At 43.6% G+C, this 25,973-nt stretch overlaps 1 pseudogene; it reads right to left on the reverse strand.

Moving 5' to 3' along the window:
* Positions 1-13,524: 13,524 nt before the first annotated feature.
* On the reverse strand, positions 13,525-15,595 carry LOC138845731 (olfactory receptor 7E178-like; annotated as a pseudogene).
* Between the last annotated feature and the right edge of the window lie 10,378 nt (positions 15,596-25,973).

Below are 25,973 nucleotides of genomic sequence, written 5' to 3' on the forward strand. Positions count from 1 at the left end.
CAAGGACAGTCTATTCAATAAATTGTGCTGGGAAAACTGGATTTCCACGTGCAGAATCAGGATGCAGAGGTTGTTTTATATAGAATAAAAAAAAACTAGAGAAGGGACAAACATTTTGTGTGGGATGAGACTCATTTTCGTGTCATTGTAGCTTCTAGTGCCTTGGACAATGGTATGCACTAACAAACTTGCTATCTCCATAATGAGAGAATTCTGTATTTTATATTTATTTTAAATTCATATTTATTTATTTGAGAGGTGGAGCTATAGACAGAGAGGGAGTGAGGTTTTAAAACACAGAATTTTGGGCTGGCACCGTGACATAGTAGGCTAAGCCTCTACCTGTGGTGCCAAATCCCATATGGGCACTGGTTCAAGTCCTCGCTGATCTTCTTCTGATTCAGCTCTCTGTTTTGGCCTGAGAAGGCTGTAGAAGGTGACCAAGTGCTTGGATATCTGTATCCATATGGGAGGCTCCTGGTTTTTTGGATTGGCCCAGCTCTAGCCATTGTGACAGTGCACTAGTGGATGGAAGACCTTTCTCTGTCACTCCCTCTCTGTCTATAACTCCTGTCTATAACCTCCTTCTTTGATGACCTGTTCTTTCCACTTGGATCTCACTTGCAGAGACCTTTCATTTAGGTCATTTTTTGGACAGTGTGTCTTGGCTTTCCTTGCCTAAAATACTCTCATGGGCTTTTCAGCTGGTTCTGAATGCCATAAGGGCTGATTCTGAGGCCAGAGTGTTATTTAGGACATCTGACATTCTATGAGTCTGCTGTGTATCCTGCTTCCCATGTTGGATCATTCTCTCCCTTTTTATTCTATCAGTTAGTATTTGCAGACACTAGTCTTGTTTGTGTGATCCCTTTGACTCTTAGTCCTATCATTATGATTAATTGTGAACAGAAATTGATCACTTGGACTAGTGAGATGGCATTGGTACATGCCACCTTGATGGGATTGAATTGGAATCCCCTGGTATCACAACTGATCTTTTGAAGGTGGGCACTCAGATGACCATGCCCATGAGTTTCCCATTCAGCTCTGCAATGACATCTGCCCATGGCCTCAGCAGCACAAGTGGATGTGGGGATGATATCTGGACAACCCTGCAGCCATCACACCAGTTTCCGGGGTGAGGGGCATCCATGGTCTTCTAGATGGCATTGATGGTGTAGACTGTGGTCATTAGTCCCTTCCTGATGCCACAGTTGTCATGGATGACCTTAGCCATGGGGGAATAAGTAGTGTATGGTGTAGGAGGCATGCCTGACAATCTTGAGGATGTTTCTCATGGTTCACATCCATCATAAACATGAGACATCAGCAGAGATGATCCTTTTGGCCCAGCCTTCTCCATGGTGGTGGAAAATACCAGTGGACTCCACAACATATTCTGTACCAGCATCAGTCTATTTGATGTTGGTGGGATCTTTCCTCTAGAAGATGGATTTTGATTTCCCATTGACGACAAGTTTCCCATTCTTAGCATTGACTCTTTCCATTGTCAGCATCGATTGTGCCACTGAACTTGCTGTGTATGGAAACATCCTGGATCATGTGGACCACATAGTTGAAGCCAATTAAGGGATCATTGATGGCAATAACACCCAGTTTACCAGAGTTGAAAGCAGCCTGGATAACCAATCACCCAATACAGCTTAATCTATGCATTACAGCCTTCACCAACATGTCTCAGCGACACACTATCCCTGCACCAGAAGGTGCAGCTGTCTGTCAAATAAGGAAGTGCAGAGAGTCCTCTATTTATTATTAAAGTTCTATTTTTTCAAGTTTTCTTAAGTCATTCTTAAGAATTCTAACTTAAGATTTAAAGCCGTTTTCATTTTGTCATTTTTCCCAGCAAATGCATAATAATTACAACACAGTTCTCATCAACTCTCATGTTAACATGATATTAATATAAAGAGAACAGATTCCAGTGGTTCATAGATACAATTTTCAGAATATAATGATTGAAAATTATTAATTCACAGTGGTAGCTAACTAAATGCAGGCTTTATTGGAGGTATTATCTTCCCTGTACTCACTTCTCTTCCAACTGGGTTCTTCACTCCTTCCAGTGAAGCACTTTCACATGAATCTTTGGCTCGGTATCTGCATCTGTGAAAACCCCAAACCAACAGAGGTAATAAAGACTGCAAGATCTATCAAGACAATATCACAAAATGAGTGAGGGAGGGACCTGTGGGGGTGAGACAAATTATTAGAGGCAGGTAGACTTCAGATTACTTCAAAGTCAATTTGTTAGTGAGGCTAAGGAAATTATAGTTTGTTAGTGAATTTACTTGGTGTAATTTCAATTCACCTTGATTCATTAAGATTAACCCAATGTATATTTACTGTATTCTTTTTTTTACAAAATTTTTAAGGTTTATTTATTTATTATTTGAAAGACAGATTTACAGAGAGGCAGAGGCAGAGAGAGAGAGGAGAGATCTTGTATCCGCTGCTTCACTCCCCAGATGGTCACAACGACAGAACCATACCAATCCTAAGTCAGGAGCCAGGAGCTTCTTCCAGGTCTCCTATGCAGGTGCAGGAGCCCAAGGACTTGGGTCATCTTCTACTGCTTTCCCAGCACATAGCAGAGAGCTGTGTGGGAAGTGGAGCAGCTGGAACTCGAACCGGTGCCTATGTGGGATGCTGAAACTGCAGGCAGTGGGTTTACCCGCTAATGCCACAACACGGGTCATGAGCACCAGGAACCCGCCACGTGGAAGAGCATCTAGGCCTGTATCTGGGCCAGAAAGCCTAGAGTACATGGTCCAAAGGCCATGAACCCTGGAGGCACGGGGCTACAGCAAGCCCCCTCCTGACAAGAGGCCAGGGAAGAAGAGCAGGGTATTTACTCTAGTCTACATACAAATTGGTTGTGGTATACCAGAAAACAAAGATGACTGTAATACAGTGTGATAAGCATAATAATATCATTGTATAGCATATTCTGTTGAAAAAAAAAAAGGAAAAGGAGCAACTCACCTTAAGTAATTCTAGGAAAAACTCTATATTTTGGGGGTGAATGTTCAGCATAGTGATTAAGATACCACTTGGGATGCCCACATCTCATACCAGAGGGCCTGGGTTTCAGACCCCATTCTGCTCTCCCAGCTTCTTGCTAACACGCAACCTGTGAACTAGCTAGCAAGTGATAGCTCAAGTAGTTGAGTCCCTGGCACCAACATGAGAAATGTGGACTGAATTCCCAGCCCTTGGTTTTGGCCTAGCCCAAACAAATATTTGTATACCCTTGTTCACAGTATTATAAACAATAGCCCAAAGCTGGAAGCAACCCAAGAGTCCATTGAAAGATGAGTAGATAAATGTGTTGTACACATGCAATGAAATATGAATCCATCTTAAAAAGGAAGGTATTTCTAATACATGCTACAATATGGATAAAACTTGAGGACCTTTTGCTATGTGAAATGTACCAACTCCCCAAAAGACAAATACTGCATGATTCAACTTTTATGAGGTACCTAAAGTAGTCAAATGGACAAAAACAAAGTAAAATGGTGGTTGCCAGGGGATGGTGGAAGTAAGTAATTGATAATGGAATCTAGTAGAGACAGAGTTTCAGTTTGGGTAGATGAAAAAGTTGGGGAAATAGATGGTGGTGATGATTGCACAACATTGTGGATACACTTAATCCCAAGTAAACAGAAATTCATACTTTAAAGGGTTTGAAATGGCAAATTTTATGTTATTTCTACTTTAAAATTTGACATTGCATAAAATAATGAAGAAATTGTGGTTTATGCTATTTTAAATATTTATTTATTTGAAAGTCAGGGATATAGACAGAAAGCTTCCAGCCATTGGTTAACTCCCTAAATGCCTGCAACAGTAAGGGCTGGACAGGACAAAGTTAAGAGCTGGGAACCCAATTTGGGCATCGCATGGACCCAAATACTTGAGTTAGCACCTGATACTTCCCAGAGTCAGCATTAGCAGGAAACTAGAGTCAGAAGATAGAGATGGTATTAAACCCAGGCTCTGATGTGGGATGTAGTGCCCCAACTGGAATCTTAACTGTTAAGTCAAACATCTGCTCTGGTGTTTGTTTTTTAAAATTTTATTTATTTGAGAGAGAGAGAGAGAGAGAGAGAGAGTCTTTTATCCATTGGTTCACTCAAATCCTAGCAATAGCCAGGGCTAGGCCAGGTCAAAGCCAGGATCTGTGAATTCAGGTCTCCCACATGAATAGCTGGGACTCAGTTACCTGGGCCATCATTTTTTGACTCTCAGGGTCTACATTAATGGGAAGTAGGAGTCAGGACGTAAACTCAGGCAGTTCAGTATGAAACACAGTTGTTCCAACAAAGTATGTTTGCCTGCCTCTCAATATTGATATAAAACAATAGCAAATAGCTGTGATTTTTAAAAAATAATTTAGCATTTTCCTCAGTAATCCTCTAAACCAAGATCTCTACTCCAACACTATTGACGATCTGGGCTAGATAATTATTTTTCTTTGGAGTTGTCCTGAATGTTGTAAGATGCTAGCAGCATGCCTGGGCTCTACTCACTAGACGCCTGCACTGACCTGGCACAAGGTGTCTCCAGACATTGGCAGTTGTCTTGTAGGGAGCAAAAGTCAGCTAGTGGAGAGCTGCTGGAGTAGAACAATTCCATAGGTTCCAGAGATAATGCTATTAGCTTCCAAACATATGGGAGTAATAGGAAAGGCACCAGGGAAGACAAAAATATCAGCTCATCTTGGAAAGTTTAAGTAAAGGAGTTTACAGAATTATGTGAGTTGTCAAATGTATTGATTTGGTCTTCATCGGTCTGCATTGGTGACAGTAAAAGCCAATTAACTGTTCATAGAAAAAGAGAAATGATGGTTGGCTAAACTGTACCTATGGTGCTTCCATTTTCATTTGTAGGACCCTCATAGACATGTCCCTCAGTAAAAGCACCCAGTGCTTTCATTGGCCTCTATACAAATGGTTATCCAGTTTCACTGGGGGCTAATGTTGTGTTGGATGGGTATAATTATTTTATTAGTGATTATCTCCTAAAACCCTTCTCCTGAGCTTTGGGTCCCTTCACTTCTTGACTTTTCAAGGAACTTACACACCATCACTTATCCCTTCTTTATCCTCTGTGTTTTATTGTCTGCACACAGTAAAACTCCACATAGTAAACTACCATATCATTAATTACAAAATTAATAATTTTAATTAATAATAAAATATAATAATAAGACTTTCCAATGAAATTAAATGCATTTCCATACCCTTCAGTGAAAAGGAAACTCAGTCATGGCCAGAAACTGCCCTGAATATGGCTCCAAATTTTTGGAGATTTCCTCTGTGCTTGATCCTTGCCACATTTCTCACTCTCTCATCAACCCAACTCACATATGGAGTCTTTCTACTTCTACCACAATATCTGCTCCCAAGGTCTGCAGGGACTTTCGATGGAACACCCAAAATATAAGGGGACATTTCAATTCTTTAAACTACTTGATTTTCCAGTAGCAAGGCTACTAACATCTGTATTCTTTCTTGAACTAGGAACTTTCTTATTGATTTCACTTTTGTTGCAATGGGATTCTGAGGGCCAGTGCATATTGAGAGTCATTGTAGTAGTAACACATCTCTCAGGAAGAAACCAAGGGAAGGTAATTACCCTAATTGGGCAGCACATGTGAGACCTTTTTGAACACAGATATAGAAACATTCAAAAGCTCCAGTGGACTGCAAATGCTGGAGCATTCCAAGTAAGGAAAGAATAATTGGAGGAAACAAATTTGCCTTTCACCACAGCAATCAATCTTCAGGGAGACAGAGTTGGCACAAGGTTTTCCTTGCTACCCTCAGGGAATGTCACTGTTTAAAGCATTGAATGGTGATCAACAGTTTACTTAATGAGGTGCTCTGAGCATGCAGTCCCTAAGGTCTGAATCAAGTAAGTTCCCAATGTCCCCCAAAGAAATCACCTTGAGCCTCCTAAAGATACAGGTTAAGAATTCCTTGCCTGGAGTATTACCTGTGCTTTCTGAGGGAAAAGTTACTGTAAGGGAAAGAACCATGACAACCAGGTATTACCACGATGACATCAGAAAAAGTGCAGCTTCCAAAAGGGCTGTGGGTGGAGAGGAGTAGGGCACAATTGAGGGAAATACTTGATTAGACTCCAGAAATTGGGCACAAACAAGAGCAGTGGATCTCAAGGTGCCATCTCAAGATTAGCAGAATCACTATCTCCTGGGAGCTTGTTAGAGATGCAACTTCTTGGCCTCTATCCCAGATCTACTAAAACTCTAGTGATCAGGCCCAGCCATTTGTAGTTAATAAGCCCTCCAGGTGAATCTTACATGTAGCTAAAACTTGAGAACAATGACAGTAGATGGTTTGCTGAATTGGATGATGAAGGACCCACCCAAGGTTGTGTCCTCAGAGACTTGAGGGCCTTCCACTTCCAAAAGCTCCTCTACAAACCATGATAGTCAAACATTTGTCTTTCCATTCATGGCTTTTAAGTCTCCTTCATAGTTTTCACCTTATGCATTTATTTGAATGGTTCTTGGCAACAATCCTTTGCATATTCTTCAGTCGTATTTCCTAATATTTCCATGTTCCACTGAAAGTTATCTCATTGGAAAAAATCGAACATTATTATCTTATTTTGTAGATAATCTGCATCCTTCACTCACACACACACACACACACACACACACACCAATTTACCCACTGCAATTTGCATGACCTTCAATACATCTTGGTTTCTATTGAACTTGGCTAGATATATTCATGGGATGAATTATTATAAATAAGTGTCCTAAAGTTGAAGCATATTTACATTTCCAATTATTGGCTATAGGGAAGGCTTACAATGCTGTCTTGTCCCCAAGAAAAAGAGTGTTCCTATGCCCTGGGGGTTGCCTCTGGTAAAGGTCAAGGTAAACATCTTAGTAGACTCTGGTGAGGAAGGCGAAGATGAGCTGAACATAGCTGCAGCTTGTGGCTTTGAGTTGTCAGGCTTGTTGAAACTATTTACCATTTTTAAAAATATCATTTGAGTCCAATATTTTTTAAAAAGATTGTATTTATTTATTTGAAAAAGTTACAGAGAGGAGAGGCAGAGGTCCTCCATCCACTGGTTCACTCCCCAATTGGCCACAATGGCCAGAGCTGCGCTGATCCAAAGGCAGCAGCCAGGAGCTTTTCCCGGTCTCTGACATGGGTGCAGGGCCCCAAGGACTTGGGCCATTTTCTACTGCTTTCCCAGGCCACAGCAGAGAGCTGGATTGGAAGTGGAGCAGCCAGGTCTGAAACCAGCACCCATATGGGATGCTGGCACTTCAGGCCACAGCATTAACCCGCTGCACCACAGTGTCAGCCCCTGAAACAATTTACCATTTAATGGTGTGTGCTCTGGCCTGGCAGTGCCTACTGCTGATCCACCAACTGGCCAAGCTGATGCCATCTGTCCCTCCCAAGGAACCTTTGGGTAGTTTCTCTAGACTACACAGAGTCCCCTTGGGCTCCCACAGCCCAGGTTAACTCATAGTGTATTGTTCTTTTGTCTACTGGCCATGATGAACTTAACATCCCTCTCAGCTTTCCTAAGCAATTTTTTTGAATTTTATTTGAAAGGCATACACAGAAAGACAAAGATTTTTCCATCTGCTAGTTCATTCTCCAGACGCCCACAACAGCCAGGACTGGGCCAGGCCAATGTCAGGAGTTTCTTCTGGGTCTCCCACCTGGGTGCAGGGAACTAACTTGGGCCATCTTCCATTGCTTTCCCAGGCCATTAACAGAGAGCTGGATCTGAAGCAGATATGGGATGCTGGCACTGCAGACTCAGATTTAAGCTTTTTATTTTTTTTAAGATTTACTTATTTATTGGGAAGTCAAGAGTTGCAGAGATAGAGAAGGAGAGGCAGAGAGAGAGAAAGGTTCCACTAGTTCACTGCACAGTTGACACAATGGCAGGAGCTGCACCATTCGAAGCCAGGAGCTCCTTCCAGGTATCCCATAAGGGTGCAGGGCCCAAGCTCTTGGGCCATGTTCCAAAGCTTTCCCAGGCCATAGCAGAGAGCTGGATTGGAAGTGGAGCAGCCAGGTCTTGAACCAGCACCTATATGGGATGCTGGCACTGCAGCACTGTTGGCACTAACGTGCAACAGATTTAACATACGCCACAGAGCAGCCCCCCATTTTTACTTTTTTTTTTGAAGATTTATTTCTCGATTTCAAAGGCAGAGTTACAGAGAGAGGCAGAGAGAGAGAAGACTTCCATCCACTGGTTCACTCCCCAAATGGTCGCAATGGCTGGAGCTAAGCCGATCTGAAGCCAGGAGAGGAACTGTTTCTTCCAGGTCTCCCACAATATCCAGGACTGGGCCAGGCTAAAGCCAGGAGCCAGGAAGTCTTTTCTAGTTGCCTACATGGGGGGCAGGGACTTAGGTACCTGGACCATCACCCGCTGCCTTTGCAGGCACATTTTCAGGAAGCTGGAGCAGAGGCAGAGCAGCCGGGACCTGAACCGGCTCATCCCGGATGCGATGCCAGCATCGGGGGCAGCAGCTGAAGTCGCGGCCAAGAGAGGAACCAGCGTCTGCAGGAGCCGTAGCTGACCTACCGAGTCCTTTGCAGCTCCACGGTGCCGCCCAGCACACGTCCACATCCAGGGCTCACTCCTGAGACGAGCATATGCTGCTATACACCCAGAGACCAGCCCAGCCAGGTCAGGAGGGAGACCCGAGATGGAAGGGGCCTTGTTTGGATGTCAAAGCTCAGTAACCACAGCCCTGGAGAAAAGTGATTCCGTGCCCCTCTGCTCCCGGGTCGATGGTCATCCCAGCCCCTGCAGGAGCGTGGAAGACGTCAAGCGGCCCTGTGGTCAGTTTCAAGGCCCCTTCTTACTTCGCTCTCGTAATCTGGCCGCTACAAAGTCAGCTACGCGTCTGTCCCCCACCCACAGGGTGGGCAAAATACAGGTGCCATTTCCGTGAGGCAGAGGCAGCACCCTGCGGGGCCTTCCCCTGGGCGTCTCCCCCATCCCCCGTGTGCTCCCTGACGCCGGCCATTTCCCCGCCGGCTTCCGTCTCCCGTGGTCTCTGGCCTCACGCCCTTGCCCGCCTGCAGCCGGAAGCGGAAGTGTCAGCCCAAGTCCGCGTGCGCCGGGTCTTCCGGCCTGCGCAGGCGCGCGTCGCGCTCTGGAGGAGGGGCGGGGTCCGAAAGCAGCTGCTCTCCAGAGCGGCTGCTCCTGAGGGAGGCCCTGGGCCGGCGCTGCGGCCCGCCGCCTCAGGCTGGGGATGTAGCGCTGCCACCGCGTCTCTGGGTTCTTCCTGGACTCGCGCCCGGGCGCCGCGAGACCAAGCAGGATGAGGGAGGGCGGGCAGGGCGCTCGGCGGGGCCTCTGCCGTCTGCTGGGCTCCCGCAGGTTCGTGAACCTGCGTCTTCCTCAGGACGGAGAGCTCCCCTCGTGTGCGGTCCTGGCCACGCTGTCCCGCTGGGGTCGCCGTGGGAGTCCCGCGATGCTGTCCCGCTGGGGTCGCCGTGGGAGTCTCGCGATGCTGTCCCGCTGGGGTCGCCGTGGGAGTCCCGCCAGGTTGGGTGAGCGCTGGCTGAGTTTGTCCCTGTTTGGGGTGCGAGTGGCCCAGGTTCCGCACATGATAGTCGGGGGGAAAGATGGGTCGCCTGCTCGGGGAGGGCGCAGGTGCATCTGGTACCGCTAAGTGCAGGTGGGAGTGCGGACAAATGCGGAATTCACAGGTAGGCAAGAGCTCTGCGCGCATCGGCCCTGCCTCGCCTCCTGCAGGGCCTAAAGATACTCAGAGCTGGACAGTGGGAGTGGCTCCAGGGAGAAGGAGATCGGAGGCCTTATTTGGTGTGAGTTTGTACTCGGATTGGCTGTAACTAGGAGAAACCTCTTGCTTAGATTTTGCTTACTCTGTTGATTTGAAAATGTTCAAACCTGAAAGCAAACATCAGAGTCCAGTGCTTGTCTTGCAGAAAGTACACTGAGGTTCGATGGCATCCTAAGGGTTAATGTGTTCTGTCCTTCATCCTCTGTGATTTTGGTAAATGGAAAAAATTCTATAGAACTAAATGGTGCTTTCTTGTTGTTGTCGTGGTTCCTCCTGCTTCCCTTAGATGACGTGAATGCATATTCTTCCACTATCAGATTTGCTGAGGTTTGCTCATTAGAATAAGGTGGTGAACCCAGAATTCTTCATCAGCCTTAAATTACAATGGAGATGCTAAATAATCCTCGAGCAGACAGAGCCATTAGGCCTGGAAAAAACCTTGATCTCAGTTAAATTGCAAATAAGAACAAAGCTAGAGTAATTTCTTGTAAGTGCTTGTATTAGAGAAAATCAGAGTTCAACCAGTCAGCAGCAGCCAACCAGCGTAGAACTAAGCATTGTTGATGGAGGGCGTTGCAGTGAGAATGAGACATGGTCCATATCACGTTCTGTGGTCCACACAGGTCTCTCAGTCTTGTTCCCAAATTGTGGGGTATTCACAAAGTGCCCTTGTCTACATATAGTTGGCTAGTCAGACTTCCTGCAGGAGGCAGTGACACCTGGGGCCTCCCATTCCCTCATCTTGTTAACTGCACCCTCCTGGTCTATGCTCTGAGATTTTGGATCTTATTCTGGGATTGTAAAATCTATCATATGTAATGGAATAATCATCATATATAGTTTTTAAATATGATTTTAGTTATTTGCATACATTTCATAAATGCAGCTTTAGGAAGTTTAATGAGAGTGAATTTTTAAAAAAGATTTATTTATTTGAAAGAGTTATAAAGAAGGACAGAAAGAGAGAGATCTTCCAGCTGCTCATTCACTGCCCAGATGTCTACAATGGCCAGGACTGGGGCAAAAAAAAAGCCAGGAGCCAGGGGCTTTATCCAGGTTTCCCACATAGGTGGCAGGGATCCAAACACTTGGACATCTGCTGCTGCTATCCCAGGCCATTAGCCAGGGAGCTCGATTGGTAGGGGAGCAGCCTCAAACTGGTGCATGCATAGATGCTGGTATAACAGGTGGTGGCTTTACCCATACATGACAACGCCAGCCCCTCTTAATATTTTTGAGCTACCCTTATGCTGGAGCTAAGTATTAGTGTACGCAACTGCATTAGGTCTTTTGGAGGGATTTTTAGAAACCTACCTCCTGCAATGAGATTGGATTATCTTTGCTTCTGATTTCAGATTTCATTTTACCTTATAAAATGAAAACTTCCCCCTTTCTCTGTTGTCTGCAAGCTCTTACGTAAGAGTGAATTGATCTATGTTTTGAATAATGGGCTGGATTTTATATGGCATATTTTTTATTCCAGTATATGGATCTTAAAGCACTGAATAAAGGTCTTTAGATTTCAGCTATTTTTAAAAAAGTTTTGTTTGCTTATTTGGAAGGCAGAATTAGAAGGAGACACATATATGGGGTTGGGCATGGGAGAAGGGAGGGATGGAGACAGACAGACTGAGAGATCTTTCATCTGCTGATTCACTCCCCCATTTGGTCACAATGGCCAGCACTGGGCAAAGCCAAAGCCAGGATCCAGGAACTCCATGTGGGTCTCCCATGTTGGGTGTAAGGGGCCCAACTACTTGGGCCATCCTCTGCTACCTTCCCAGGTGCATTAGCAGAGAGCTGGATCAGAGGTTGAGTAGTCGGTACTTGAACTGGTGCTCACATATGATGCTGGCATCTCACGTCTCAGGCTGTGGCTTAACCCACTGTGCCAAAATGCTAACCCCTATATGTAGCTATTAAAGCGTTAATTATGCTTTCTGCTTAACCCAAGAATAATTTAACTGGTTTTCTAGGAGTTGATCCATTGTATTTGCAGGTAATGTTAATAATATGTTTATAATATTCTCCTTAATGTTTCATATATCTACTCTATGGTCATGTCCTAGCTTCCTTTCATAATGTTACTTATTTTCTTATTAATAGTCTTGCCAGAGATTTATAGGTTTATTGATCCTTTATGGAAATGAAACTTTTTACATATTACCATGCTGTAATATACATTACATTTCTTTGTACTTAATATTTTACCTTTATTTCTTCTGCAATTTTTGATTATAATGTAATTTTTTCTGATATTTTTTAGTTATATGCTTAGCTAATTACTTCTATACTTTGGATTTTCTTTTAGAATTATTCTTTATATTCGAAAAGCAGAGAGAAGAGTCTTCCATAACTGGGATCACTCCCTAAATGTCTGCAACAGCCAGGACTTCAGCAGCCTGAAGTCAGGATCCTGTAACTCCTTGTGGGTCTCTCATGTGGGGAGCAGAGACACAGCTACTGGAATCATCACTGCTGCCTCCCAGGGTGCAGCAGGAAGCTGGATCAGAAGCACAGGCAGGACTTAAACCCAGGCCCTCCAGAAATGGATGCAGGTGTCCCAAATTACATACTTTAAAAAATGGCTTATTTATTTGAAAGGTTGAGTTACTGAGAGAGGGAGAGACCCACTGAGGGAGAGAGAAATCTTTCATCTTCTGGTTAATTCCCAAATGGCCAGAGCTGGGCTAGGCTGAAGTCAGGATCCAAGAGCCTCTTCTGGACATGCCACATGGGTACAGGGGCCCAGGGACTTGGGACCTCTTCCACTACTTTCCCAGGAAATTAGCAGAGAGCTAGATTGGAGGTAGAACAGCAGGGACTCAAACTGGCACCCATATGGGATTCTGACACTGCAGATGCAATTTAACTGGCTGTGCCACAGCGCCAACCCCTCAAATTCCATCTTAACTGATGCACCAAATGCCTGTCCCCTCTTCAATTTTTTTAAGGAAAAGCAGTGATATAACTTCAAAGCTGTACATTTAAATATTGCATATATATGCATACATGTATATATACATAGATATATCGCACACATTTTAATCACTTCTGTGACATAATGGAGAGAGGTCAGATGGAACCATCATTACTAGGGATACTGGGGAGAACCCTGTGCTCTGATGGGTACTCTCCCACCTTCTCTGTAAGATTCATGGGTCCCAGTTTTCCTAGGAAAGTTCTAGTTCATAACTTTTCATTCAGACTATTTGGAGTGACCCTTGATCATCTCAAAATGTCTTTGTTTGGGCTGGAAATTAAAACGTCACTCTACTGGCTCAAGAATGTGCTAAAGGGGGACCAGTGTTTTGTGTGGCATTTGTTACTACTTGGGACACATGAGTTCATATAGAGTGCCGGGTTGAGTCCCAGTCTGCTTCTGATCCTGCTTCCTGATAATGTGCATCTTAAGAGGCAGCAGGTGATGGCTGAGGTACTTGGATCCCTGCCACCCACTTGGGAGATTCAGACTGAGTTCTGGCCTGTTGGCTTCAGGCTGACTCAGTCCTGGCTATTATGGGCATTTATGGCATGAACCAGCTGATCAACTCTCCCCCTCTCTCCTTGTCTCCCACCCTCTCCCTGTCCTCCCTCTCCCTTTAGACAAGTAAAAATAAATTAAAAAAAATTTAAGAGATTTATTAAAGAACATTAAGTACCAAGAATGTTGTGGTATTACACTTGTGCATGGATAAGGAAAGTGAGAAGGATCTACTGATGAACTGTACATCAATGCTGTAAAGTAGGGGTCCTGAATACTATCCAAGTGAGAGCTATACTAAGAAAGAAAAAACAATGTACAGAACACAAAGGTGTGTATGGCCCAGGGTTTCTTCCTGTGTGTGTGATTTTGCTGCCTTCCTCAGTCCTGTGAGCTAAAGGAAATTGCATAGGCAGTAAGATCAGGCAGTTCCGCTGAACATCCTCCTGAGGGCCCTCTTCATGTCCCTGTTCCTCAGGCTGTAGATGAAGGGATTCAGCATGGGGGTGACCATGGTGTACATCACCGAGGCCACTGTACCCTTCTTGGGGGATGATGAGACAGCAGCACTCAGATACACCCCAAGGTCTGTCCCATAAAATAGGCAAACTACAGATAGATGAGAACCACAGGTAGAGAAGACTTTATACCTCCCACCTGTGGATGGGATGCAGAGAATAGAGGAGAGAATCTGAGCATAAGAGTAGAGGATCCCTCTGGCTGAAAAGCCCATGAGAGTATTTCAGGCATGGAAAGCCAAGACACTCTGGCAAAAAGATCTCTGTGAGTGAGATCCCAGTGGAAAGAACAGGTCTTCAAAGAGGGAGGTGCCTTTCTCTGAAGGGAGGAGAGAACCTCCACTTTGACTATGACTGTGTCTAAACAAGATAAGAGTCGGAGAACTCAAGGGGCTTCCATAGCCTTGGAAACTCATAACTGGTGCATAGGGAGATTACTGATGCCATAAACAGGAGTGTCAATTTGTAAAGTCAACAACAGGAGTCACTGTGCACTTACTCCTCATGTAGGATCTCTGTCCTTAACGTGCTGTACACTGAGGCTTAATGCTATAACGAGTACTCAAACAGTATATTTCACTTTGTGTTTCTATGGGGGTGCAAACGACTGAAATCTTTACTTAATGTACACTAAACTGATCTTCTGTAAAAAAAAAAAAAAAAGAAAGAAATTATCAATTCCCAACTTGACTCTCACTGGGATTAAACATGACAATAGGTCTGATCTGATTTCATCATCATTTAAAAAAAATCATCTATTATTTTTCACTTTATGTTTCTGTGTGGGAGCAAACTGTTGAAATACTTACTTAAGGTATACTAAGCTGATCTTCTGTATATTAAGATAATCGAAAATGAATCCTGATGTGAATGGAAGGGGAGAGGGAGTGGGAAAGGGGAGGGTTGTGGGTGGGAGGGACGGTATGGGGGGGGAAGCCATTGTAACACATGAGTCGTACTTTGGAAATTTATATTCATTAAATAAAAGATTAAAGAAAAAAAAAAGAGTAGAGGATCCCTGAGACTGGAACCCCACCAAAGATGACACCAATCACATAGATTAACACGTTGCTGCTGGTGGTGTTGGAGCAAGCAAGATGGACAAGCTGAGGAGCGTCACAAAAAAGTGAGGGATTTCCATGAGTGTGCAGAACCTAAGTTGTGACACCATCAGACAGTGCAGCTTGGACTCCACAAGGCTTATGAGAAGTGATCCCAGGACCAACAAGCTACAGAGGCAGGCGTTTATGATGACCGAATAGTGCAGGGGGTAACAGATGGCCACCAGTCAGTCATAGGCCATCACAGTCAGGAGCAAACTGTCCAAACAGCCAAAAAGGTAAACAAGACACCTGAGTTAAGCAGCATGCATAGGTGATGGATTTGCTATGTGTCTGGAGGTTCACAAGCGTTTTGGGAATGGTGGTGGTGCTGAAGCCAATGTCAGCCGAGGACAGGTTGCAGAGGAAGTAGTACATGGGGGAGTGCAGGTGGGAGTCTGAGCTGACAGTCAGGATGATGAGCTGGTTCCCAAGCACCGTGACCAGGTACATGGACAGGAACAGCACAAAGAGGAGGGGCTGCAGGGCTGGATCCTCGGAGAGGCCCAGCAGGAAGAGTTCCCAGACACATGTGAGGTTCTGCGCTTCCATGTAGATGGGACACCTTCTCAAAAAGAAGAGAGTGTTAGAAGAAATAGCACAGGAGTAGAGGCCCCCAGATGAATGTCTGTGTTATGAGGACAGACAAATCCTAAGTCAGGGACCTTCCCTCCAGGACCACTCACCCCAGGACATTGAGCAGTGCTTCCCAGGTGTGCCATCTGCTCAGAACTCTTCCTGTTGCTGTGTGTGCTATCTGCCCATGTCTGTACATCCACATTAGGGACAGTAAACCAGGAGCTGGGACTGTGATGTACAAGGTTAAGCCTCTGCCTATAGTGCCAGCATCCCATGTGGGTACCACTTCAAGTCCCAGCTATGCCACTTCTGCTCCAGCCCCCTGCTAAAGCACCTGGGAAAGCAACAGAAGATAGCCCAAGACCCTGGGCCCCTGCCATCTATGTGGGAGACCAGGAAGAAGCTCCTTGCTTTGTCCTGGCTCAGCCTCTGCTACTGTGGCCATTTGGGAGACAGAACCAGAGGATGGAAGATCTTTCTCGCTCTCTCCCCCCACTTCTGTGTGTGTGTGTGTGTGTGTGTGTGTCCTCCATTTCTACCTTTCAAATAAATAAATCTTAAAAAAAAAACAGTAAACCAAACACTGTTGTTATATTTTGAGATACCACCTTAAATGTTAGCCCCTACATTTGAAGTAAACAGAAAATGACCTTCTCTCAAAAAAAAAAAAAAAATCCTGCTCAATGAACACTAAGAAGCAGTCAAATATACTTCATCTTATCCAAATGCAGTATAAGAAATTCCTCTCAGGTTGCCATTGTGGCATAGCAGGTTAAGAGACTGCCTAAAGGCTGGCGCCGCAGCTCACTAGGCTAATCCTACACCTGCAACACCAGCACCCCGGGTTCTAGTCCTGGTTGGGGCACTGGATTGTATCTTGGTTGCTCCTCTTCCAGTCCCGCTCTCTGCTGCGGCCCGGGAAGGCAGTTGAAAATGGCCTAAGTGCATGGGCTCTGCACCTGCATTGGAGACCAGGAGGAAGTGCCTGGCTCCTGGCTTCAGATTGGCACAGCGCGCCAGCCATGGTGTCCATTTTGGGGGGTGAACCAATGGAAGTAAGACCTTTCTCTCTGTTTCTCTCACTGTCTAACTCTGCCTGTCAAAAAGAAAAAAAAAGGGGCTGCCTACAAAGTGGCATCCCACATAAGCACCAGTTCACACCCTGGTTGCTCCACTTCAATCCAGCTCCCTGCCAATGTGCCTGAAAGAGCAGAAGATGCCCAAGTCCTTGAGCCCCTGCCACCTACATGGGAGAAATGGAGTTCCAGGATTCTGGCACAACCCTGACTGTTGTGACCACTGATGGAGTGAACCAGCAGATGGAAGCATTTTCACGTTCTTGCTCTTGCTCTCACTCTCTGCTTTGCCTCTGTCACTCCATCTTTCAAATAATTTTTAGAATTACTTTGGGAGTATAATCTAGTATAGCCTAAACCACATCAGCTAAATGCTAAATCAAAAACAAGTGTTCATAATCACATGCATTTTTATATGCCAACTATCTTCACAGGTCTGTATTTGGTTGTATGACATCCACTTTGGTCACTCTCAAATGTATGGGTTTTCTAGTAATAGGAACTCCAGATATAAGTCAAAAATAGCAAAATTTGGGTTTGATGGATCTCACATTCTGATAAAAATGTTTTTGTTAATTGCATGAAAAATCCACACAACACCATCAATCCTGAAGGTAGTGTTAATTTACAATATACCAACAGTTAAACAAAAATAACTTTATTTTGGCAGGCAGAATGGACAGTGAGAGAGAGAGAGAGAGAGAGAGAGAGAGAGAGAAAGGTTTTCCTTTACCGTTGGTTCACCCTCCAATGGCTGCTGCAGCCAGCGCACTGCGCTGATCCGAAGCCAGGAGCCAGGTACTTCTCCTGGACTCCCATGTGGGTGCAGGACCCAAGGACTTAGGCCATCCTGCACTGCACTCCTGGGCCACAGCACAGAGCTGGACTGGAAGAGGGGCAACCGGGACAGAACCCGGCGCCCCGACCAGGACTAGAACCCAGTGTGCCAGCGCTGCAGGTGGAGGATTAGCCTATTGAGCCATGGCACCTGCCAACAAAAATAACTTTTAATAAGTAATGTAGACCACCTAGTTTTCATTATAGCAGGGTTATTTTCTTGCAATGCCATACAATCTCAAGGAAGTATCTGAGGTTAAATTTGCTTTTGGTGGTTTGTCTTGGCTTGGTAAAACTTTTTTTTTCTCTCTCCACATTCTTTTTTTTTAAAGATTTATTTATTTATTTATTTATTTGAAAGTCAGAGTTATGGGGGGGGGGGTCTTCCATCCTATCGTTCACTCCTCAATTGGCTGCAATGGCCAGAGCTGCACCGATCTGAAGCCAGGACCCAGGCGTTTCCTCCGGGTCTCCCATGTGGGTGCAGGGGCCCAGGGACTTGGGCCATCTTCTGCTGCTTTCCCAGGCCATAGCAGAGAGCTGGATCAGAAGTGGAGCAGCTGGGACTCAAACCAGTGCCCATATGGGATGCCAGCGCTTCAGGCCAGGGCGTTAACACACTGTTGCACAGTGCTGGCCCCAGTAAAACTTCTTAAATTCATCTCTAATGCTAAGCATTCTTTAAGAGATATTGTCATCAAATCCCACCCTCTCATGAACAGGTGAGAAACAGATGATTAAAACCAGGTTACATGTAATGTATATGAGTGAAGTTGACATGTTGAGACTTGTTTATTATTCACAGCCCTTGTTTATACTCTTAAGGAACAGTGCTCTTTCTACTAATTCCTTGTTGAAATCTTGAAATCTTTTATTAGTGCAAGATTAAGCTTGTGACTATAAAGCAAATTGAAAATGTCATTGAAAAAATGAAAAGAAAATGCTGTAACTAGTACTCAAACAGTATTTTTCACTTTGTATTTCTATGTGAGTGCAAACTGTTGAAATCTTTACTTAGTATATGCTAAACTGATTTCTGTATATAAAGAGAATTGAAAATGAATCTTGATGTGAATGGAAGGGGAGAGGGAGCGGGAAAGGGGAGGGTTGTGGGTGGGAGGGAAGTTATGGGGGGGAAAGCCATTGTAATCCATAAGCTGTACTTTGGAAATTTATATTCATTAAATAAAAGTTAAAAAAAGTGAGGAAAGATGGAGTGAGAGAGGAGTTTAGGGTGGGAAGTATCAGGTAGGAGGAAGTTTGTAGCTGTAAAGCTGTATAGTTCTGCATGCATTCCTACGGGCTTACTTCTAAGGGTCCAGTTTAAAAACTTGCCATGGGGCCCAAAATCCAATTAAGCTGGGTGGTAAAAAATGCCATCTTAAATGTTAAAGTGATCATATTAAGTGTTAAAGTGATCATTTATATATGATTAAGTGTTAAAGTGATCATATAAATAGGAACAAGTGCCTGGTAATAATAATAGAATTAAAAAGGAGAGAATGTTCCAACATGGCAACCAGTCCATTCAGCAGACTCATAGAACGGCAATCACTTTATATAGCACTCTGACCTCAGAATCAGCCCTTAAAGCATTCTAGTCTGGCTGAAAAGCCCATGAGAGTGTTTTAGGCATGTAAAACCAAGATACTGTGGCAAAAAAATGTCCTACATCAAGGACCTCTGTGAGAGAAACCCCTCTGGAAAGAAATGGCCATCAAAGAAGGATGTACTTTTCTCTGAAGGGAGGAGTGAACTGCCACTTTGCTTATGGCCTTGTTTAAATACTGACAGAGTTTGTGGATTCAAAAGGCTTCCCATAGCCGTGGCAGCACATGTCCAGATTCTCAGTTGATCACTGATGTCATGCATAAGAGTGTTAATTGTTAAATTAACAACAAGAGACACTGTGTACTAACTCCCCATGCAGGAGAGAAGTATTCCATATGCTGGTTAACCCCCTAGATGGCTGCAGCAACCAGGACTGGACCAAACTGGACAGAGCCTAGAACTCTATCCAGATCTCCCACATGGGTGTCAGGTACCCATGTACTTAGGTCATCCTTTGCTGCCTCCCAGGCACATTATCAGGGACCTGTATCAGATGTGGAGTGTCTGAGACTCAAACCGGTGCCCATATGGGATGCCAGCATTAGAGGCAGTAACTTAACTCACTGTGCCACCCTCTTTTAAAATATAAAATCATGGGCCAGTGCCATGCTGCAGTACCTTAATTTTCTGCCTGCGGTGCCCGCATCCCATATGGGCACCGGTTCTAGACTCGGCTGCTCCTCTTTCCATCCAGCTCCCTGCTATGGCCTAGGAAAGCAGTAGAAGATGGCTCAAGTCCTTGGGCCCCTGCACCCACATGGGAGACTCAGAAGCTCCTGGCTCATGGCTTTGGATCAGCGCAGCTCTGACCTTTGAGACCATTTTGGGAGTGAACCAGCAGACATAAAACCTTTCTCTCTGTCTCTTCCTCTCACTGTCTGTAATTCTACTTTTCAAATAAATAAAATCTCTTTAAAATATATACAGTCATTAAAAGTATTTCAGAAAGAACAGGTCGGCAAAGAAGGAGGTACCTTTCTCTGAAGGGAGGAGAGAACTTCCACTTTGACTATGACCTTGTCTAAATATGATCAGAGTTGGTGAATTCAAAAGGCCTCCATAGCCTTGGCAACTCATGACAAGAGCCTAGAGTGATTACTGATGCCATAAAAAAGAGGGTCAATTTGTTAAGTCAACAACAGGAGTCACTGTGCACTTACTCCTCATGTAGGATCTCTGTCCTTAATGTGCTGTACATTGTGATTTAATGCTATAACTAGTACTCAAACAGTATTTTTCACTTTGTGTTTCTATATGGGTGCAAACTTTTCAAAGCTTTACTTAATATATGCGAAATTGATCTTCTGTATATAAAGAGAATTGAAAATGAATCTTGATGTGAATGGAAGGGGAGAGGTAGCGGGAGAGGGGAGGGTTGCGGGTGGGAGGGAGGTTATGGGGGGGAAGCCATTGTAATCCATAAGCTGTACTTTGGAAATTTATATTCATAAAATAAAAGTTAAAAAGTAGTATTTCAGAACTCATCAAATGTTTTTTGTATCCTTGCACAATTATTGTACTTCAGTTGCACAAACACAAACATTGTCATGAATTTGCACATATTTCCCTTTCAGTGTTTCTTCATTAGTAGTAGTATTTTATGTATCCATACTCTTCTAGAAAATTGACCTAAACTGTTAATAAATACAGTTTTCTAAGTTTTCATTTCCAATAATATTTTAAATATCTTTGTGTCATATATATGTCTGCTTCAAACACTTATTTGAAAGGGAGAGAGAAGGAGAAAAGGAGAGATTTCCCACTCTCTGGTTCACTCTCCAAATATCCACAACTGGCAGGGTTGGGCCATGCCCAAGCCAGGATCAAGGAACTCAGTCAGGCCTCCCACATGTATGGCAAGAACCCAAGTACTGGAGCCATTATTAGGAAGCTGGAATTGAGAGCAGAACCAGGACTCAAACCCAGCCCTTCAGAGTGAAAAATAGGTGTCCTAGTGGAGTCTTAACCACTGCATGAAACACCTGTCCAACATACACATTTTTATATATCAATTAAAAAGTAAAAAATTACATTAAAATGCTTTCACCTGTTCTCTCCTGCAAAATGAATATAACAGACTTTTTTTCCAAGTTAGTTCTACAAATAAAAGGACACAGCTACTTTTTTTTTTTTTAACAAAAAGCTCATCTCAGCCCCTGGTCCTTGGAAACTCTAGTTGATACTAGGGTTACTGTCAACATTTTTGCCACTGTTGTCCTTTTTGTCACTGGTCACTTTTTTTCACTGTTGTTGTTTTGTGCTCTGGCAGTAGAGATGCCCACAGGAGCTAGAACCATGTCAGAAGAAAGTTAACTGGATATTGTGAGATTTCTCAAATCCACCAGAATCAAGAATACTCATGTCCATGGGTCTCTGCGCTGAAACTTGAGAATGTTCGTGTCCTCCCATATGTCAGTCATAACTGCCACATGTGAACACCAATGATGAGGATAAGATGCCCTCTGCAGCCCTTCCTTCAACCCAACCACTGTCTGACTCACACTTACTGGGCTTCTCTGGTTCTCTGCTGGGGCATGGCCAATGATGGTGAATCTGCTCCACTCCACTTCCCTGCTTGATGAAAGCTGTGGCTTTGTCCTCAAGACTGGCAAGAAGATAGAGTCAGACATGGACGCCTGATCCCTGATGCAGACGATGGCTCTGAAGGAGGAGACACCGATCTGTAATCCACTAGAACAGGCACATGAGCAGCTGGAGACACAGGGTAGTTATTGACACTCCTGCAGCCTTGAGACCCCAATGCACAGAGCTCATCATCAGTCAGATTGGTCTACGCTGTCCTGATCTCTGAGGACCTGACAGTATTGGTGGCACAAGAAGACAATGGTAATGTACTTGGAAAGGTCTGGGACCTTCCCTTTCTCAGGAGAAATGTCACATGTACTCTCCTAACTTCTGACTTAGGATTTGAAGGAACCTTGACATCAAATGCAACTTTTAAAAATTAACTGGGAGGTGGGCATTGAGTGGAGCAGTTAAGACACTGCTTGGGAAGCTGCATTCCATATCAGATTTCAGTCCCAGTGCTGCTCCCAATTCCAGCTTCCTGCTAATGCAGACCCTGGGAGACAGCGCATGATGGTCCCCACCACCCATGTGGGAGTCCTAGATTGAATTCCTGGTTTCTGGCTTCTTCCTGGCCCAGGCCTGGCCATTGAAGGGATTCAGGGAGTGAATCAGTGATGGAAGATCTCTCTCTCCCCGCCTTTCAAACAAAAAAAATAAATTTTAACAAAACTAGTTTGACAGATAGAGCTGTCTTCCACTGATTCACTCCCATTATATGCCCAAAACTGCAATGGCAGGCCAGGGTTGTGGATGTATGTGTTGGATATTTGTGACTTTGCTTATTTAAAGACAGAAAAATTCTAATTTTTCTCTTTAATTGATGTATGTTGGGAAATTAGAAAGCTACTGATGCTTATGTACTTAGAATTTGCTCTTTCCCTTCAGTAATTCAGAACACCATATTTTGATGCAAAAACTTACTGACATTCATGTCTACCTATGAGGAAATCTTCAAAAACTTCATGAAAATGCACATAATGAAAAACTGTGAATTTCAAATATTTTTGTATCAAAACAAACTTGTAATTTAACCTCATTTTTATACGTACTTTTTGAAGTCCACTGGTATGAATTTGAAGCCAGTCATGGGGTATAGGATGCACTCAAGGAACTGAGTCTCAGCTGTGACACAGATACAGAATCACAGGGTCACTGGGATCATATTAGGAGTTGTCTAGGACTGTGGTTTCTGTGGATGCCCAGGCTCTCAGCACAAAATTGTGGAGATGTCAGTCCCTTTTCCAGCATAGACCTAACCCCATCACACCACCATGCTCTCAGCAGAAAGCTCCAGCAGAGGAACTGGTATACGAATAGACACTGTCCCTCATTTTGGGAGTTCTGCAGACCCCACCCTGCTGCCCCAGGCCTTCAACAGCAGAGTCCCTCCGTCATTCTCACACCAGCCATTTAACTAACATCTCCATTGACTCATATAGGAAGACTTGACTGACCTTGACTCATATAGGAAGACTTCATCTTCGTGGAGAATGCATTTCTCAGATTACTTGGTGTTCACAGCTCCTGAAAGTGTAAATGCTCATGCTCTCAGCTGTTGCTGTTGTTGATAAAGCTAGATGTATGGGAATGGTGGTCCTTTGAAAGCTTCACATCCTATCCATGCGGCCAGCCTGGCACCCAGGACAGGTGGTGAATTCATAGATAGGCTCATCTTTAACCAATATGAGGGAGGCTTAACCATGTACTCAATTACATTGGTGTTGAAGAAAGAGTGTGTAGCCATTCATGAATAAATAGCAGGGGGTAGTTGGAGGAGATCAAATGGCAAGTGTGTAGAGTATCAATTAAGATTAAGAAAAGGGAAGATTTTAAGACCTTTTAGAATGCTTTGGCAGTTGCAAAAATGTAAAATGAAACAGGATTGTGCATTAGGATCACCGTCCAAGGCAAGGGTAGGCACAGACATTGGGTGCAGCAGTTGTCATGGGTTGGGATGCCCACATCCCATTCCAGATTGCCTGGTTTGAGTCCCAGTGCAACTTCCAAGTCCAGTTTCCTAATGAGTACTCTAAGAGGCAGCAGGTCATGGCTCAAGTAGTTGGGTCCCTGCCACCCACATGGGAGACCCACGTGGCTTGCTCCTGGCTTCAGCATGGGCTAGTCAGGCTATTGCAGACATTTGGGAACTGAAAACAGTGGATTAGAGATCTCTCTTTCTTTCTCTATGTCTTTATTACTTTCAAATAAAAAATTTTTTAAAAGAGAGTAGAGGACAGGTGTCTGATAAAACCAAGGTTTTTATGCTTGTGTAATAGAATGAGTTGCTGTGTGCCTCTGCCAGTTCTCTCTTGCAGGATGTTTGTCCTAAAAGCAACACAAGGAATACCAGCCTCTCAAGTTTCCTTTGGCAGATTTGCAATAAGAAATTTCTACCTTCCTCCTTATATCCCTTTGTTACTTGCAGAACGTTCAAGTTCCAATCATCTCGTCTGTGAATCCATCAGGAGTTGCTATTAGAGGAAAACACATCCAGATAAATACTCATGATGTTATTATTGTAAGAAAATCCATAGGCTTCTTCTCTCAGGACTTCCTAAACATCTTCATGGCAGGTGCAGTCATGCAGGGAGAAGGCAAAATGCTAGAATGAGGGAATCAAATTGTCTTAAATGTTCTGGCCAGGTCCTTTAGAAAGTTATATATCATTATTAAACCTTGGAAGGTAAACACTGTTGCACTGCATTTGCTGCTAAGAAATCTGAGGATTCAGGAGGGACTCTGAGCCTCTGAAGTCCTCTTGTTTTGAGCTGATGTCAGTGTAGGCGAGAGTCTTTGGATTCCAAACCTTTCTGCTCTGTGAGTTTGCTCTCCCCACCATGTTTGTCATAGTGTTCCTCGGGATACACAGAACTTCCCAAAATACTTCCTCCAGTCTTTCCTCCCTCCTTAGATTTCTTTGTGCTTTCACTTCTTTAACACCTTAATAACAATGGCTTCTGGCTATGTGTCTTGTTTTTTTTTTTTTGCCTTATGTTCACCACTATAATAGTCATCATCACACAAATCATTGTTGAACAAATATTTCTATATAAAAATAATATTTAAAAAACAAATCCAAGAGAAAGTAACATATTAAAAATCCAGAAAGCCTTGAAATATAGTTTAGTTTTTTTGAGAATTGATAAGAATTGTGTTGTAGTAATTGTCAAGCATTTGCTGTGACCTCAAGAATCTAATGTATTAATGCCTTGAATCTAAAAAATTTTAAAGGATAGTTTTGAATTTACAAAACAAATTGTGAAGTACAAAGAGTTTCCATATACCCAGTTTACCCTATTAGTTTAATATGTATCATGATCTATAAACCAAAGCAGCTTCTCTAATAATTACCACCTGATATTAATATAGTTGTCACAACTGACAAAATACACCCAGCTTATGGATTAAAAATTCAGAAAGTCTCCAAACATGTTACTTCATTTCAAAATGAGAAATGATCTTACTATAGAGGATTGCTGTATATTTAGGTAGGCAATCTATACAAATGTATTCCACAAGGCATCTCACTATGGTAGATTATCTGTTTTTAGAATATCTTATTAATAATTGTACATATTAATGAGCTGGAGTGTGACATGTCAATACATGTAAACACTGTGCACTGATAAAGCAGGGTAACCAGCATTTCCCCTTCTTTAACATTACTTCATGACTGGAAGCTTGGGGCTTCTTCTATTTGTTCATACAACATGTGCTAGGTTCTTGTGAACTAGTCTCCCCACTGTGCTAACACTAGGAAATCACTCCTCTGATATAACTCTGACATGTACCTGTTATCCAAACTCCCTACACCCCCCAGAGTCTCCAGTGGTCACCATTATGTGTTCAGATTGAGGTTTTATTTTTATTTTTTTATCTAATTTTTTCAGTTGAGTTGTCTAAGTCACTTCCTATGAGGAAGAAGATACAGTGTTTGTCTTTCTGTGTCTGGCTTATTTCATTTAAGATGATGTCTTCCAGTTCCATTCTTCTTGCTGCAAAGAACGGATGTCATTCTTTTTATGACTATGTAGTATTCCACTGTGTATATAAGCCACACTTCTTTATCCATTCCTCTGATTATAGTCATCTGGATGGATTCCAAATCTTACCTATTGTGAACTGTGCTGTAATAAACGTGGTGGAGCAGGTGTCTCTTTGATACAATGATCTCCTGTGTTTTGGATATATACCCAGAAGTGGGATTTCTGGATCATATGGCAGTTCTATTTCTACAGAAATCTCCACACTGTTTTCCATAGTGGCTGAATTTACATCCCACCAACAGCATAGCTCTCTGCTGTGGCCCAGGAGTGCAGTGGA

Source organism: Oryctolagus cuniculus, chromosome 16 (genome assembly GCF_964237555.1).
Source record: "Oryctolagus cuniculus chromosome 16, mOryCun1.1, whole genome shotgun sequence".
NCBI classification, from domain to species: domain Eukaryota; kingdom Metazoa; phylum Chordata; class Mammalia; order Lagomorpha; family Leporidae; genus Oryctolagus; species Oryctolagus cuniculus.